This window comes from Triticum aestivum, chromosome 7B, assembly GCF_018294505.1.
Source record: "Triticum aestivum cultivar Chinese Spring chromosome 7B, IWGSC CS RefSeq v2.1, whole genome shotgun sequence".
Lineage (NCBI taxonomy): Eukaryota > Viridiplantae > Streptophyta > Magnoliopsida > Poales > Poaceae > Triticum > Triticum aestivum.
Window position 1 is genome coordinate 455,483,681 of NC_057813.1, and position 18,272 is coordinate 455,501,952.

The window sequence follows — 18,272 nt, forward strand, 5'->3', positions numbered from 1 at the left end:
CCGGTCAGCCGTGTGGCGCTCGAGTCCATATTCCTCGGCTGCCATGACTTCTGTTCATCTGTCTGTGAGCGGGTCTTGATCATCTTGAAGCTGTTCTTGCTTCTTCTTCAGGCTCCTCGCAGTGGCAATAAGCCGACGCTTGAAGCGCTCCTGCTCCACGGGGTCCTCAGGCACGCCGAACTCGTCGTCGCTGAGGCTAATCTTGTCTTCGAAGGGGGGCATGTAGTTGTCCTCCTCCGGATACCCGCCCGTCGCCTGTTCATCTGGGCTGTCCTGCCCATCTTCCTGCTCGGCCTGCTCGAAGGCGGGTTGATCGGGGTTGTATTCATCTTCGGCACCGTCCGGATTGTTGTCGTTCTGGTGCCGGTATTGCCGTGGCGGGGCTTGGAGCGGCGCTGGCGGGGCTTGGAGCGGCGCTGGCGACGCCCATGCTTTGCTTTCTTCTTGGAGGGGTTATCCTCCATTGCCTCATCGCCATTGGTTTCTTTCAGAGTGTCCACCATATATATGTCATATGAAGAGGTGGCTGTCCACCGCCCCTTGGGTGGTGGTTCCTGTTCTTCTCCTACATCATCGTCCAGACCGTCGATGTCTTCGGAGTCAAAGTCAAGCACGTCGGTCAAGTCATCGACCGTGGCTATGAAGTGGGTGGTGGGTGGGCAACGAATTCCTTCGTTGCTAGCTTCCCACACGAGCCGGACATAGTTCGCCCGAGAGCCTCCTGACAAAGAGAGAGACTTTAATGTGTTCAGCATGTCGCCAAAGGGCGAGTGCTGGAAGATATCCGCAGCGGTGAACTCCATAACCGGAGCCCAGCCAGGCTCGGCGGGCTCGGGAGTGCGCGGACTGGAACCTACAACCGGATACGAGTCCGGGGGTCTAGAATCACAAGCGTCCCTAGGGGTGAGGCCTGTGTTCGGCTCTACCGCCGATGAGTATGCGGCCTGCGAGGCGGGGCCCATCCCTCCGTCCTCAGGTGATGCAGCTTGTTCCGGATTTAGGTCCGGGGCTATTGCAGGGGTGATATCCCGAGCATTGTCCGACAGCAGGTCTAGGCCGTGCTCGTCATGATTGTCCGACGCTCTCGGCATAAGCCAGATTCCATCAAAGATCAAGTCTCCGCGGATATTGGCCGTGTAGTTCAGGTTTCCGAACCTGACCTGGTGGCCGGGGGCGTAGCTATCGATCTGCTCTAGATGGCCAAGCGAATTGGCCCGCAGTGCGAATCCGCCGAACACAAAGATCTGTCCGGGGAAAAAGTATCGCCCTGGACCGTGTTGTTGACGATTGAAGGCGCCATCAAGCCTCGAAGCGACGACACAGAGGAACTCTCGATGAAAGCACCAATGTCGGTGTCAAAACTGGCGGATCTCGGGTAGGGGGTCCCGATCTGTGCGTCTTAGGCTGATGGTAACAGGAAGCAAAGGACATAATGTTTACCCAGGTTCGGGCCCTCTCGATGGAGGTAAAACCCTACTTCCTGCTTGATTAATATTGAAGATATAAGTAGTACAAGAGTAGATCTACCACGAGATCGTAGAGGCTAAACCCTAGAAGCTAGCCTATGATAGTATGATTGTAATTGTGATCGGCCTTCTAAGGACCAACCTCTCCGGTTTATATAGACACGGAGAGGGCTAGGGTTTACATGGAGTCGGTTACAAGGAAGGAAATATAATATCCGGATCGCCAAGCTTGTCTTCCATGCAAAGGAGAGGCCCATCCGGACACGGGCCGGAGTCTTGAGTCTTGTATCTTCACGTTCCAATAGTCCGGACGATGTATATAGTCCGGCTGTCCGGATACCCCCTAATCCAGGACTCCCTCAATAAGCAAGAAGCCATGAAAGCAATTATATTCAGCTTCCGTATAGGAAGCCCCCAGGTATGTCTTACACACATAGTGCGGTCAGAACAATCCGAGCATCCGCACTGTATTGAGTAATTTGTGTGAAGAATGAAAAAGAACGAGAAAGGAAAAGGGGGAGGAACAAAATGAAAAAGGAGTGGTAAGGAGACGAACACTGAGTTTGGCATTAGGCGTAGAATCTCCGGAGTCTGGCCGCGTTCCATGGGTTCGGCTCGAGTCTGTTATCAGATGCATTACGTAGACGGTACGCTCCTCCAATGAGAACTTTGTCAATAACAAAGGGGCCCTCCCACTTAGGTTTGAGCTTGTCCTTCTTCTCCGGTAGGCGTAGAACGAGTTCACCAATATTATAAGTTTTGGCCCGCACTTCTCTGCTTTGGTACCGTCGAGCCTGCTGCTGATAGAATGCGGAACGGGCCTTTGCGATGTCGCACTCCTCCTCCAGGGCATCTAAGTCGTCCTGCCGGTCTAGCTCGACTTCCTTCTCTTTGTACATGCATACGCAAGGTGAATCATGTAATATATCACAGGGTAGTACTGCTTCTGCACCGTATACCATAAAAAATGGTGTGTATCCGGTGGTGCGATTCGGCGTGGTCCGTAGCCCCCAGAGTACGGAGTCGATTTCCTCGACCCAGTGCGTGTCTGATTCCGTCAAGGAACGCACTAGTCTGGGTTTGATGCCACTCATGATGAGACCGTTTGCACGTTCGACCTGGCCATTTGTTTGGGGATGGTAGACGGAGGCATAATCGAGCTTAATGCCCATGTTGTCGCACCAGGTTTTCACTTCATCGGCTGTGAAGTTTGAGCCATTGTCAGTGATGATGTTGTGGGGGATGCCGTATCGGTGTAAGACCCCGGATATGAAGTCTATCACTGGTCCGGATTCGGCCGTTTTGACTGGTTTGGCTTCTATCCATTTGGTGAACTTGTCCAGCATGACCAACAAGTATTTTTTCTTATGGCTTCCCCCTTTAAGGGGTCCGACAATATCCAGCCCCCAGATCACGAAGGGCCAAGTGATGGGGATTGTTTGGAGAGCGGTAGGGGGCATGTGGCTCTGATTGGCAAAGAGCTGGCAACCGACGCAGTGTTGAACAAGGTCTTGTGCGTCTGCTTGGGCTGTAGGCCAATAAAAGCCTGTGCGGAAGGCCTTGCTGACAAGTGCCGAAGCTGTAGCGTGGTGTCCGCCGAGTCCGGCATGGATTTCAGCCAAGAGCTACCGCCCTTCCTCTTCAAAGATGCATCTTTGGAGCACTCTGGTCGCGCTTTTCTTATAGAGTTCCTCCTCATGGACCTTGTAGGCTTTGGAACGCCGCATGATGCAACATGCTTCATTTTGGTCCTCGGGTAGCTCCTGCCTATTTAGGTAGGCCAAGAAAGGCTTGGTCCATGGGGCAATTACAGCCATGATTTCGTGGGCCGAAGGTGTTATTTCGGTGGCGGAGCCTCCGATTACGTCTGATGGTTCAGAGTCAAGGGGTGTATCCGGGTCCGTGCTAGTGTTGCCGGACTCCCCTTCCCATACTACGGACGGCCTGAACAGCCTTTCCAGGAATATGTTAGGTAGGACAGGGTCGCGTTTAGCACCGATGTGGGCGAGGATATCCGCTGCTTGATTGTTTTCTCGAGCCACATGGTGGAATTTGAGCCCCTCGAACCGAGCTGACATTTTGAGGACGACATTACGATAGGCCGCCATTTTCGGATCCTTGGCATCAAAGTCTCCGTTTATTTGTGATATTGCTAGGTTTGAATCCCTGCGCACCTCCAGGCGTTGAATGCCCATAGAGACTGCCATCCGAAGACCATGCAACAGAGCCTCATATTCGGGTGCGTTGTTGGAGTCTGTATATAATATTTGGAGTACGTATTGGACCGTGTCTCCGGTGGGAGACATCAGGACTACCCCTGCTCCCAATCCGGCCAGCATTTTAGAGCCGTCGAAGTGCATGATCCAGTTAGAGTACGCGCCGTACTCTTTAGGGAGTTCGGCTTCTGTCCATTCGGCGACAAAGTCAGCCAGTACTTGCGATTTAATGGCCCGCCGTGATTTGTATGTTATGTCAAACGAAAGGAGCTCGATGGCCCATTTAGCAATCTGGCATGTAGCATTGCAGTTATTTGTTATGTCGTTGAGTGGTACTTCGGAGGCCACCGTGATCGAACACTCTTGGAAGTAGTGTCGTAGCTTCCGGGATGCCATGAAGACCGCATATGCTATCTTTTGATAGTGTGGGTATCGGGATTTGCATGGGGTGAGGACCGTGGATACGTAATATACCGGCTTTTGGAGCGGGAATTTGTATCCGTTAGCCTCTCGTTTGACGATGAGCGCTGCGCTTACAACTTGATGTGTTGCAGCTATGTACAATAGCATAGGTTCGCCAGTATTTGGCGCTGTTAGGACTGGATTACTGGCCAACAAGGTCTTTATTTCATCCAGTCCGGCCGCGGCTGCATCCGTCCACATGAAGTGTTCGGTGCGCCGAAGAAGGTGGTAAAGAGGTAATGCCTTCTCCTAATCGGGAGATAAAGCGAGTTATGGCAGCCACGCACCCAGCTAGTTTCTGGATATGCTTGAGGTCTGTTGGGATAGCCAACTGCGACAGAGCTCAGATTTTTGCCAGATTCGCTTCAATTCCTCTATTGGAAACAATGAAGCCTAGCAGCTTTCCGGAGGGCACGCCGAAAACACATTTTTCCGGGTTTAGCTTGATGTCGTATCTCCGGAGGTTATCGAACGTAAGCCTCAAGTCATCTATTAGGGTTTCGACGTGTCTTGTTTTTATGACCACGTCATCCATGTATGCCTCCACTGCTTTGTCGATTTGCTTCTCCAGGCATGTTTGAATCATGCGTTGATAGGTTGCGCCGGCATTTTTAAGCCCGAAAGGCATAGTGTTGAAGCAGAAAAGACCGTATGGCGTTATGAAGGCCGTTGCAGCTTGGTCGGACTCTGCCATTTTTATTTGATGATATCCAGAGTATGCGTCGAGGAAACACAGTGAGTCGTGTCCTGTGGTGGCGTCGATGATTTGGTCGATGCGAGGGAGGGGGAAGGGATCCTTGGGGCAAGCCTTGTTGAGGTCTTTGAAGTCGACGCATAGGCACCAGGATTTGTCCTTCTTCGGTACCATTACCAGGTTAGCCAGCCAGTCCGGATGCTTGATATCTCTGATGAATCCGGCCTCAAGTAGCTTGGCTAGCTCTTCTCCCATGGCTTGCCGTTTAGGCTCTGAGAAGCGCCTAAGAGTCTGTTTGACTGGCTTGTATCCTTTCAGTATGTTGAGGCTGTGTTCGGCCAGCTCGCGTGGGATGCCCGACATGTCTGAAGGATGCCAGGCGAAAATGTCCCAATTCTCGCGTAGGAACTTGCATAGTGCGGCGTCCATTGTGGGGCTCAACTGTGTCCCGATGGAAGCTGTCTTCGTGGGGTCCGTTGGATGGACCTGGAATTTAACTATCTCGTTTGCGGGTTTAAATGATGTGGACTTGGGTCGTTTTTCGAGTATCACGTCGTCCCTGTCCACTGTGGTGTGCAGTGTTGTTAGTTCTTCGGCCGCTAGGGCTTCAAATAATGCCTCCAGGGCAAGTGCTGCAGTTTTATTTTCCGCGCGGAGTGCGACGTCTGGGTCACTCGCTAGAGTGATGATTCCATTGGGTCCGGGCATTTTAAGCTTCATGTATCCATAATGGGGTATAGCTTGAAAGCTTGTGAATGCATCCCGCCCTAAAAGGGCGTGGTATCCGCTGCTAAAAGGAGCCACTTGGAATGTGATTTCTTCGGACCTGTAATTCTCCGAGGTACCGAATACTACATCGAGTGTGATTTTTCCCGAACACCGTGCCTCCCGACTAGGGATGATTCCCCTAAAGGTTGTGCCGCTCTGCTCAATGCGACTTTTGTCCATTTCCATCTTGATGAGTGTTTCTTTATAGATCAAGTTTAGTCCACTTCCGCCGTCAATGAGTACTTTGGTGAGCCGAAAGCCGTCTATGATTGGGCTAAGGACCAATGCGGCAGGTGCCCGGACTGTCTGGAATTGTGGTTCGGCACTGGCACTGAAAGTTATAGCAGTGTCGTTCCACGGGTTTATTTTTGCCACGTGGCAAATTTCAGCGAGATTTCGATGGGCCCACTTGCGCCTATTATTTGAGGTGAAAGTCTCGAAGACTATTAATACCGCATTGTTGTCATTGGCGGGACGTTGCTCTTCTTTATTGATAAGAAGATCCTCGCCGCTTTTTGCTACCTGCCGGAGTATCCAACATGCTCTAAGGCTATGTGTTGGCTTAGTGTCCGGCGTGCCATGAATTTTGCATGGCCCATTGAGCCATTCTTCCAATACGGTTCCACGCCCTGGAGTGGGCTTTGGCTTTTTCGGAGTTGGATCGGGCAACTTAGGAGAGTTTGCCCTTTTAACTCGGAGGGAAGGCTTAGTGAGAGCCGAATTATCCCAAAAGTCGGCTTGGGTTTTCCAGGTACTTTTCATCGCACAGTACTTCTGTACTATGGCTGCTAAGTCAGCAAAGTGTACTATGTCACAACAACTTATAGCATTAAGGATCCCTTTGTTCGTTCAATTTGTGCAAAAAAATGAAATTGCGTCCTCCTCGCGACAGTCCTTAACCTTGTTTATCACAAGGAGGAATTTGGCCTAGTAGCGATGTACTGTTTCTTGTGGCTCTTGTCTGATATGGGAGAGATGGATTAAGTATGGGTGGGTGGGTGTAGTTGAATCTAGATTCTGATCCGATCTAACGCCCTGGGGCAGGGGAGCTTCCGGGCTTGACGGCCCGGGATCCGGAGCGCTGCCCGATTTTTCCGGCCTGATACCCGATTCTAAGTCCGGGATCTAGGTCGTGTTCTCCCGTGAGCGGGTATCCGGCTCAGGGAGCTCAGTAATCCGGACATAATTCGTCCTCAAAATAGAGGGACGATCCATATGTGGTTCCTCCACCACCGCTATCTCGTGGGTGACCGGTGGGGATTTAATATCCCTCTGGTCGGGTTTAAGCCCAATCCGGTCGTAGTCCGTAGCGATTCCCAAAGCGGCGATGCGATCCAAGAGCTCATTAAGGGAAGAGAGCTCCATTGGATCCATCTGTTTGGCGAGTTCCGAATTGACGTGGAGGCTATTCGTGATGACCCGAGAGGTCATCGTCGGTGCGACAGCCGATCAGGCGGCCATGATGAAGCCACCTAGTCGAAGAGTTTGGCCTACAGCCAGAGCTCCCCCAGAGGTGATGTTGTCCTTGACAACGAGACGGGCCATCGAGCCTTGCAACGACGGCACAGAGGAACTCTCAATGAAAGCACCAATGTTAGTGTCAAAACCGGCGGATCTCGGGTAGGGGGTCCCGATCTGTGCGTCTAAGGCTAATGGTAACATGAGGTAAGGGACACAATATTTACCCAGGTTTGGGCCCTCTCGATGGAGGTAAAACCCTACTTCCTTCTTGATTGATATTGATGATATGAGTGTTACAAGAGTTGATCTACCACGAGATCGTAGAGGCTAAACCCTAGAAGCTAGCCTATGATGATTATGAATGTTGTGATTGTCCTCATACGGACTAAACTCTGGTTTATATAGACACCGGAGAGAACTAGGGTTTACATGGAGTCGGTTACAAGGAAGGAAATATAATATCCGAATAGCCAAGCTTGTCTTCCACGCAAAGGAGAGTCCCATCCGGACACGGGATGAAGTCTTGAGTCTTGTATCTTCACGGTCCAACAGTCCGGCCAAAGTATATAGTCCGGCTGTCCGGATACCCCCTAATCCAAGACTCCCTTAGTAGTGGCTCCAACTTTGGTATAGATTATCAGCCTTATTATTTTCTCACTCGAGATTTTGGGGACATGTAAACTTGGAAAGTAGTACTTTTTTTCTAAACTAGTAGGAATAACTTGGAACATACTTATAGAGTATCTATAGTGAGACGTCTCAACCCCCAACCCCCCGCCTAAAACGCCCGGGAGGCCGGCCCGGTCAATGATGGATCAAGAAAATGCGATCAGACGGGCGCCTCAAACCGTCCTCCAACGCCCGGACAGACCGGCACCCCTCATATTCAGTCTAAATCTAGGGCACGACTGGGCACGTCTGCAACATCGGAATTGGCACACTCTTGCCCATCCTGACCCCACATATATTCGTCCACATCCGCTTCCCGGACCAAACCCTAGCCAATCCCCTCTAGTCGACTCCGCCACCCAAGCTCTGTACGGCGATCTCCAGTGTTCTCTGGCATGGGGGAGGGCAGCGCCCGCATTGCCCTTCATCGCTCCCGGGAGGATTGCACCCGACCAACAGGGGGATCTGTTCGATGTGAATCCATTGCATTGGCGCAAAGGGCGCTTGGATCCGCTGAGGCTGGTAGCCTTCCCATCTCTGGTCTGCCAGAGTATGAGTGGTACATGGATCAGTGCGCCCATCGTGGGAAGGAGAGGATAAGGGTGGCTGAGGCTCGCCTTGCTGCCGACATGGCGGCGGATGCAGTGGCACGTGTTGTTGCGGAGGAGGAAGCCATTTGTCCTTGCATCATAAAGAAGTGGCAGCGGGGGGACACGCTCTCTCTCGCCCTAGAGCAAAATCGGGCGGTATGTGCCATGGTCAGATAGCCTCCCAAAGAGAAGAAGGAGGACAATGATGGGTCGAACGACTCCGGTGATGAGCATGTCCGGCTAGATCCGTTTTGTGTTTTCGAGTGCTACTTCCGCGGGAAAGATGGCAAAGGTGCCGGGAAGGGCAAGGGCAGTTGTGGATGAGCTTCTCCATAGCTAATATGTAAGTAGAACATTCCAAATTTTGGTAGTTTGATGGCATGTTGATGTAGTAGCCAAACGGTGTGTGTTGTATCATTTAGGTACGCTGCATGTGTTTTGTATGGATTTGAGGTTTGCTAATTGAGGTGTCCAGTTGTGTGAAGGAAAATTTGAGGTGTGACCAGTCACTATCTGCGGATGCGTCCGGACGCGTCCGCCGGCTAATAGGGGCGGATTTGTCAAGTCCGGACATAGATGCTCTTAAAAGAGGAGTCCAGGGAGTGTCATTGACTCGCTACAATGCGGACCCTCAAACTACCAGCATCCGTTCGGACCGCGAGGTCCGCCATGCAGTCCTGCATCTGTCTATTGATCGGTCTTGGCGTCCTTTTTCCCACGAACTAGAAGCAAACAAGGGGCTTTGTGGGCGTCCATACCGCTGCCACCCACGCGTCTGACAACCCTGACCCACCCAAAACCTTCTCCCGCACTCACGCCCTTTCCCGCTCAAAGCGGTCAGCACCGCATTCATGCCGGCCAGAGTGGACGCAACCTCTCACTGGAGTCGACATTGTAGCTGCGTGCCGACCGAGAGCATCGCCTCGCCATTTAAACCAGTGTGTTTGCTGATACGTCTCCAACATATCTATAATTTATGAAATATTCATGCCATGTATACAACAATTTTATATTGTTTGGTATGATTTGATTAGAACTAACCCAGACTAACGATGTTTTCAGTAAAACTACCGTGGTGTTGTTTTTTATGCAGAAATAAAAGTTCTCGAAATGGGCTAAAAATTTACGATGTTTTTTTATGGACCAAAAGAGACTCCTGAAGCACCTGAGCTGGGCTAGGAAGTGAACAAGGAGGCCACAAGCCTAGGGGGCGCGCCCACCCCCCTAGGGCGCGTCTCCCTGGCTTGTGGGCCCTTCGGGCACCCTCCTGACGTGAGACCTACGCCAAATCTTGGCGCGAGGGTGCCTGTCCGAACGTTTTGGTCAAACGTGTAATGTTAAGTTATTAGTAACTCAATTGCTATTAGTAGCCACTATATAACCAAGAGATCAGAATGTTCAAAGCACACATGCTTCCCAAACCATATACAAAGACAGGCAATAGTAGAAACCTGATATCACAAATGATAATATCCTTTGTAGGTACAACTTTATTCCATGTTTGTGGCTGGAACATGTGTACATCAGAAACTTTAACTACAATATGGTAAACATCTCCACGACCAAGCAAGAAATCAGAAATAGAACAGCGGACATCTTAAGTAAAGCAAGCACCGGCCAATTACATATAAGTCTGTATTAATCCTCAGCACTGTCCATGACGAAGAGGGTACATAGGGTAGCATACAGACTGCAACATCTGCTTGTCCTTCGACAACATCACAACATTAACTAACCACATGGGTCAAACACATAAATAAATAAATGTCGGACAATATGGTGCAACAGAATCGGAGCTAGCAGAGACACGGGAAACTGCCTTAGAACATCCAAAGAGACGCCCCCATAGCCACACATCATTACTTCGTGCATCCACAAACAAAAGGATAGGGTCCTGCATATATATAGATAGATAGATTTGCAAGCCCAGATCAGCAGGATGTCGGAGTCATTTCTGATGCATAATAAGGTTCATGATATTTAAACAGTGATAATGGTAGACTTTGCATAACATGACAACGCATCATATCTCATAATTAGAATACATTATATTACTGAAAAATGAACTGAGGTGACCAATTGGAATACTCCCATTTAGGTGACCACATTCCATAGTTTAAATTCAAAAATTAGGCTTCTCCCTAAAGCATACACTCAGATAGGGTGCATTGAAAAAGAGTCTGGATGAAACACAGGGGCATACCTTCGATGTTTCATTGCGCATCTCAATAGAGACATTATTATCTTATGGACCTCGTTAAAATCAATGATCTTATTAGTTGCAACTATAATTATATGAAACTGGTGCCTGCAACGAAAAATGACAAACCATGATGTATCAGAAATGAATTAAGCAGCTAGTTGCAGCACGACATACCCAACTTCTCACCTCTGTCTTGCCTCCACCGACCAGTTAGAATTTTTTTTCTTCATTTATCAATACACATAGTGACACACCAACGCCTTGACTATGCTCTAGCTATCACAATGGTTTACAAAATTCTAGATTTGTATTCAAACAAATGAACTATATAATGAGTCATGATATGTGGGTGAGCCTTGCTTCTGTTCGGTTGTAATTATAGGGAGCATGCTAGGTTGGGAGTCTAGCTTCTCTCTGTGTGTAAAGATAGTGTGTCAAGAGAGCCTTGCTTTTGTTCGGTTACAACTTTAGCAAGCTTTCTATAGAGAAAGTTTAATGAGAACACTTAGATAGCAAGTAAGCCATGTGAGATTAAAAAAAGCACGGACACCAGCAGGAGAACTAAAATATTCCAGTTTCATAAAATGCATCTCCTTTGTACCTCTTATGATTAGAGGAAAGGCCATAAGGGAAGAACCTAAAGTTACCATAGAATTTATACATACATGTAATTACAGCAGCAGGGCGCTATGCTATTGGTGGTATCCTTTTTATATATATCCTCACTGGTTAGCTGACATAAGAAAAGGAAAAGATCAGAAGGGTATAACAGTTATGAAGCTATACCAGTTATTAAACAATGTGCCAGGCTCACAGGGAAAAATTCAGCGAGTTTTCCTAGGAGTAATACAAAGAAAAACCTGAAACTGAAAATATACACTCATAAGAGTGGCCGAAGTAAGTTTTCCGCATAACACAGCGAATGCAATTTCATAAGAGGTAGCAAAACCATGTAATGCAAATAGTCTGTGTTTTTTTGGGATGTATAGAGCAAAACGATTCAATAACCCAAGGGGAATATTATGTTGCAGCGAATATATCAAGCTGGGTTATAATGCATAAAAGGATGACAACAGACAATAGTGAGATAAGAAGGTAAACAGGGTTTGTCGGGCACTAATTATGTTGTAGCACAAAATACTAATAAATAGTAACTCTAAAGATCCGTTAGGAGCTGGGGAAGGAACTGTAAATAGCATACGTCAGCAGATTAAGCAAAGAGGCACTGTGATTATACAGAGAGACTCCAACACCAAACAATCAAAGGGCGACATCAATCACATACATGGGATGGAGGAAGAGAGCACAGACCATACTTAAAGCATGTCATCAGAGAACTAACCATCTGGATAGGACATGAAAATGCAACTTTTCCTATTATTTGCTTTCATAGAAACCATCGACACCAACAGCTCAAAGATCTACTTCTACATAACAAATTCAGACAATAAAATTAAAATTGATCACCATGGTTACACATTTCCTATTATTTACTTTCGAAGTGTAACACCATATTGAGCAAGACTAAGGTAAAAGCAGGAAAGCTTAAAATTGATCACCACAATTACACAAAAGGCGCATTTTTCCTTCTATAGGGAACCAAATATAGCTCAATGTATGATAATTATTTGTTATTATATATTTAATCAGCAAAGTCTTGAGAGAGAGGGGGTCTGACCTATTGAAGGGGCCACAGGAGCAAGGGGTGAGGAGATGCTCGGAAGCGGCACCGCTAGCCTACAACACCTCAAAGGCTGAAGCCGACCAGCTAGACTCCTGATGCTCACCCGCCCGCACTTGGTCCTCTTGCCTATGACACTGTATAGCAGAAACACATAAACTTGATCACACAGAGATTAGAGCAAGTTTCTTGTTGCAAAATAAGAGAGCATATTCCTAACACACACAATCGATGCTATTCATTCCCATCCAGTCGTATGTGTATATGTTTTCACTATGCGGTTTGATACACTGAGACTTCACCTCCAATTCAAGCATAATCATATGACAAATGGTATAGTGAAACTGACTTTGATTTTCTAAAGCTTGGAGCCTTAAATATTTGAATAAGAGAACATAAAAAAACAAGTTCACTGAGTAATCCTGTATGGAGATCACATTATCTGTCTAGAGAAGTACAACAAAACGGATTGTGGAGGGATAACTTCAACACGCAAATAGTGGCCCTTTGAGCAAAAATTCTAGAATCTCTTGAAACAATTACGTGAGTGCGGTGTATGCGCATAACTTACCTTAGCGACAGGTGGAAGAGGCAGTCAGAACTACGCACGGTTGCTCTCCTTCTTCCAACCTTCCTCTTCAGCTTGCCTCCTCTTTTTGTAAGCACTGCCCTGGCCATGGGGTGAAAAAAATAAGCATTTGCTGTAATAACCTATGTAAACTTCTTCAATCCAAAGGACAAACAAATGTTATCTTCTTCATATGCTTATAGAAACTGAGGAACATGTTTAGAGCCGTTGGAAATAGAAGCAAATATATCTGGACTATATCCAGTTGAAAATAGGAGGACGTGTAGCTTCCAGAATTTTAAAGCTAGCAGCATGGAAAAGGGCCAGCCACCACTTGTATGTTACCGCTGAATAAATCTAAAAAAATTAATATAGAAGGTTCATGCACCTTTTCACACATAGTTTGGCCCTATTTAACCAGTACTAAGCAAAAGAGCGTAGATATTGCAATCCAAATGGAACATGAGATTGCAATACCGAACCTGTTGCCGGACCGGACGGCGGCGAGGATGCCGGCGTCCTCCCGACAAATCGCTCTATGAATATTCTACATTTGTTGTGGTCATCGGTGTTGATGGAAAGCAGAGTGGCTTGGAGAGGCACACCACTTTCGACCATAAAGAGCACTAAAACTTCCGCTAATAGTAGCATGCTAACCAGTAAAATATATGCATACATTATAAATAGTCAATATAGATAATACTTCATATCATCTAAGAATAAAATCCAACAGGTAGGCTTCTCACTATTAATCAGTAGGAGATGGCTACCTCATATTTTACTATTTGTTTACACCTAAAAGTAAAATATACGGCTTCTCACTATTAATTCAGGAGGCAGGCTGTTCACTGAGAGTTTTTACAATGTCAATCATAGGATTCATACCTCTGTATCGATGGAAAATGTATCGTAAACATGATCCCAGTCTTGTTCAGCCACTACATTGGCTTCCCCTGCATTTCGAACAGGCACTACATCGTTAAGCAGCAGAACCACATATGCACCAATAGGAAATTGAGTTTACTTCAGATTTTTAAAGAACACTTACAGAGCATCCGTAGACATCTTCCTGCATACACTTCGCCTTCTCAATGTCAAGCCTACTTTTCCCATATCTGATGCCGAAACCATGCTTCCGTGAATAAAGATTGTAAAAGTCTTTATTTTTTTCCCACGGAATCCAATGTTAGCCCAATAGTAGCGTGCTCACCCAACTTATCTGCACACCCCTGAATCGTTTGCTCCAGTGCACCAATTCTCCCCGGACACGGCATCCGATCCTGTAATTTTAGTGGAGCGGAGTGTGCCGACCCTACTGGGACAAGGTGTCCTGTAATTTCAACGGAGCGGAGAGTTAGCATATTCCATAAAATGCACTGCATAAACTTAATCAAGCTCTGCAATGGCATGATGAGATCTTGTGTTTCTAATCTACATCATATTCTACCTCCGAAAATTCGGTCGGCAATTAACATACATGTTCATACATTGTCTACTACAATCTAATTTTTAAATGATCAATATCCTAGCTCTGTTGGATCGATGGCCTCTTAACCATAACTCTGAAAATTCCGTCAGCAATGACACACTTGGTCAGAGATCGTGTGTAAACTGAGGAATCTTCAGTAAAATGATAAATCTACTGCTTCATGCCCTATCGATGGCTCTTCACTAAAACATTGAAAACTATGTGTGCACTTGACATACATGTCGCATAGACCGTGTTTAAAGTTGAATATGCCACCACATGTTTGCTCCATGGCCTCACTGTAATTACATCCATTCAGATTTCAGTCGGAATCACACAACTTGAATTAAATGTACCTGAGCCGACACTGTTTTCTAGATATTCAGAACAGGTTTTCTTGGTCAATCATCAAGGCTATGCAAGGAAATGGTTGCATCAAATTACCTATTTGTCCAACCAGCGGCTTGTGGGTCCACTTTCCCCATCACTTGAGTCGACACTGTGTCGTCGCTTTCCACACTCATGAATCAAGTCAAATGTTAAACCTATATATGCAGGCTCAACTACATGGTCTCCCAACTTGTCTCCGAAGAGTATGCTCCAGCGAGCCAACTCTCTCTACACATGGTGTCCTATCCGGCAGATGTTTGCGCCTACCCTTACTCTCTGCCCAGCAAAAAATAAGCCACAAACCAAAATTAAAAGCATGTGATTTTCCACTCTAGTTAACAATTCATAAGCAGAACACAAAGTTTGCCTAGTGTGTAGAACAGTCGTGGAAATGCAACCAGCTATGCACCCAACACTACATCCTTTTTTTAATTGATCTAATATTTTTTTGTATATGCAAATGAGCCAGTGCATGCCACACATCATCTAATCCCCTCCCCATTTTGCAAACAAATGACCAGGAAAATGAATACCTTCTTGTCATGGTGGAGGTGACCGGCCTACCTGAATAGGCAAGAAACCTGCAACCAACGCCCGGGACACCAATCCATGCCAAGCCCGGCCAGTACCTGCAAAACAAATTTGGAAGAACATAAACAATACAGTATCAACCAAATGAAGAGGAAAACAAAAAAATATGAAAATAAGAGGAACATAATGAAAGTGGAAGGCTACAATCATAGAAACAAACGCTCCACAAACAGCGAAATTAGCCCAAGAAAAAAATCCAATGGAATGGCAGAGGCAATAAGAAGAAACCAAAACAGGAATAGGAGATGCAAAAGAATCCAAACGCAAAAAGATTCGTCGGAGATCAAATCCACCAGTACGATTCAAAAAAGACATGCACCTGCACGATGAAGCAACGTGACCTATCCTCAAATGTCTCTACAAACAGCAACGGCAACCTGCACGACGGGAGATGGAAGGAGCAGTGGTGAGAGAGGGAGAGAGGCTAAGCAAGGTTAGCACCACGAAGGGGAGCGGCACTAGCAGAAGGAGGCTCACCTCACCACGACGCCCTCGTCAGGTAGAGCAGCGACACGAGCGGCTCCGCTTGGCCGACGGGAAGGAGAAGGGCCAGGTCAGGGCAGATGGGCGACGGATCCGGGAGCACAACAGGGACCATGGCGTCGTCCTCGCCGCTGGCCTCCTTCCTACAGAGACGAGACCATGGTGAGAGAGGGATAGAAAGAGAGAGGAGAAATCCGTGGAAGAAGGAGGAAGAGGAGAGGGATCCGGTGCAGTGCCTCACCATGGCGGCTCGGTCCCCATGCTAGGGTTTGGGGTGTCTCCGTCCACGGCTGCAGCTGGGTCGGACCCCCCTCCATGGCCGACCTCGAGGACAGTGGCGGCTCATGTTAACGACGGCGCGTCGATCCCGCCGTGGATCTGGGCGCTGCATCACCACGTCCTCCTCGCGCTCGAGGAGCGGGCGGTGGTTCCCCTTCTCGCCCCTACGCACGAGCGTGCGGTGCGACGGCGGCCGGCTGGGCGAGAAGACGACAACGGCGGGGCTGGGAGGCGCGGGTGAGGTTCTAGGGTTTGCAGGGAGTGTGTGTGAGAGAGAGGCGGGGGTTCTAGCACGGGAGGGAGAGGTCGGGGAGAGGGTTGGGCGAGCGGAGGCGGCTGCGCGAGTGCGGGAGGAGCGACGGCTAGGTCACACCCATGTCGCTATTGGGTATTTTTCCAGCCATGTGAAATGACGAAAATGCCCCCGGCGGGGCAGGCTATTTACGCGCAGTGGCACGAACGTCTCTATACTATTTATTGCTACAGGGTCATCGATCCAATCCGACGGCCGACGCTCTCCAGCGGCTTGATCTGACGGAACAGAACACATCAAGCAAACGAATCGGACGGCTAGAATCGTCTAAACTCTCAGGACGCGCGGGAAGCACCGTCTCCCTTATTTCTCGATACCAAAACCCTCGAAAAGAACCCTAGATGAGAAGTTCCCCGCCGCAAGCCTCTATAGCCATGAAAAACCAATCGGGACCGTGTTCCGGCACCCTGTCGGAGGGGGAAATCATCACCGGAGGCCATCTTCATCATCCCGGCGGTCTCCATGACGAGGAGGGAGTAGTTCACCCTCGGGGCCGAGGGTATGTACCAGTAGCTATGTGTGTTTGATCTCTTTCTCTCTCTCGTGTTCTTGATTTGGCACGGTCTTGATGTATCGCGAGCTTTGTTATTATAGTTTGATCATATGGTGTTTCCCCCTCTCTATCTTGTTGTGATGAATTGAGTTTCTACCTTTGAGGTTTCACTATTATTGGATTGAATACTTTGTTGGATTTGAGAACACTTTATGTATGTCTTGCGATGGGATATCCGTGGTGACAATGGGATGTTCTATTGATTCACTTGATATATGTTTTGGCACTCAACTCGCAGATTCCCGAGGTGACATTGGGGTATCTATGCATAGGGGTTGATGCACGTTTTCATCCTAGTTTCTCCGATAGAAATCTTGGGGCACTCTTTGAGGTTCTTTGTGTTGGATTGAATATTATGAATCTAAAGTTATTTGATGCATATTGTATAATTGACCCACAGATACTTGTGGTGGCATTCTAGTATCTAGGTGACATTAGGGTTGATTGATGTGTATCATATGGTGTTATTTTAGTAAAAACTCTAGGGCTGTTTGTGACACTTATAGGAATAGCCAAAAGATTGATTAGAAAGAATAACTTTGAGGTGGTTTCGTACCCTACAAGCAATTTCGTCTTATGTTCTCCGTGATAGGAACTTTGGAGTGACTCTTTGTCGCACGTTGAGGGATTGCCATATGATTTAATTATGTTATCATTGTTGAGATCTTTACACTAGTGAAAGTATGAACCATATGCCTTGTTTTGAACCATTGCAATACTATTTTTGCTCACTTTTGTTACTAGTTACCTTGTTGTTTTTATTTATTCAGATTATACATCCATACTACACGTTTATCACTATCTCTTCACCGAACTAGTGCACCTATACAATTTACCATTGTATTGTGTGTGTTGGGGACACAAGAGACTCTTCATTATTTGGTTGCAGGGTTGTTTGATAGAGACCATTGTCACATCCCTAGCTTCTGGTGCTGCCTGGTGTGTGCATCATGTTTAAATTCAAATGAAATTTGAATTGAGGAATTTTCAAAAGCCTCAGGAAACCTCTAAAAATAACCAACAATTAAATCTTCTCAAATGTGTCCAAGAAAATGCTCCTCTTAGTCTCTGAAAATATTGCAAAGAGGTAAAACTCAAAACAATATTTTTGGTATCTCAGAGTTAATTATTTTGGGCCTTTGAATTAAATAAATAGCTATTTGCATTGGAGATATATATTATATATAAATAATATATGTCCAATAATTACTGGAACATTTTATGTGGTTTGGTATATTTTAGTTCTAGCCACATAATTATTTTCAGGATTTTATAAAATGGTTTAGTATTTTTTTTTCTAAACCAAAACAAAACAGAACAAAATAGAAAACAATAAATAAAAGACAGAGGAGAGAAATCTCACCTGGACCTACCTGGCAGCCCACCTAGCTGGCCCAGCTGGTGGCCTAGCCCACCA

The 18,272-nt window shown here is 47.1% G+C and overlaps 1 long non-coding RNA gene across 27 annotated transcripts; it reads right to left on the minus strand.

Annotated features, from left to right (window-relative positions):
• Positions 1-9,903: 9,903 nt before the first annotated feature.
• LOC123160415 (uncharacterized) lies at positions 9,904-16,343 on the minus strand. 27 transcript variants are annotated; one of them, XR_006480192.1, is made up of 13 exons: positions 15,952-16,343; positions 15,705-15,853; positions 15,547-15,604; positions 15,170-15,265; positions 14,691-14,912; positions 13,827-14,108; positions 13,664-13,731; positions 12,782-12,880; positions 12,208-12,347; positions 11,872-11,956; positions 11,344-11,395; positions 10,530-11,262; positions 9,904-10,220 (listed from the first exon to the last, which is right to left on the minus strand). It is a non-coding gene; the product is annotated as an uncharacterized lncRNA (long non-coding RNA). The 27 variants fall into 27 exon arrangements; XR_006480196.1 differs by having other exon boundaries at positions 10,530-10,634; positions 11,195-11,262; positions 11,344-11,956; XR_006480181.1 differs by adding an exon at positions 14,486-14,545 and having other exon boundaries at positions 10,530-11,956; positions 12,782-12,875; positions 13,827-13,893; positions 13,989-14,108.
• Positions 16,344-18,272: the final 1,929 nt, after the last annotated feature.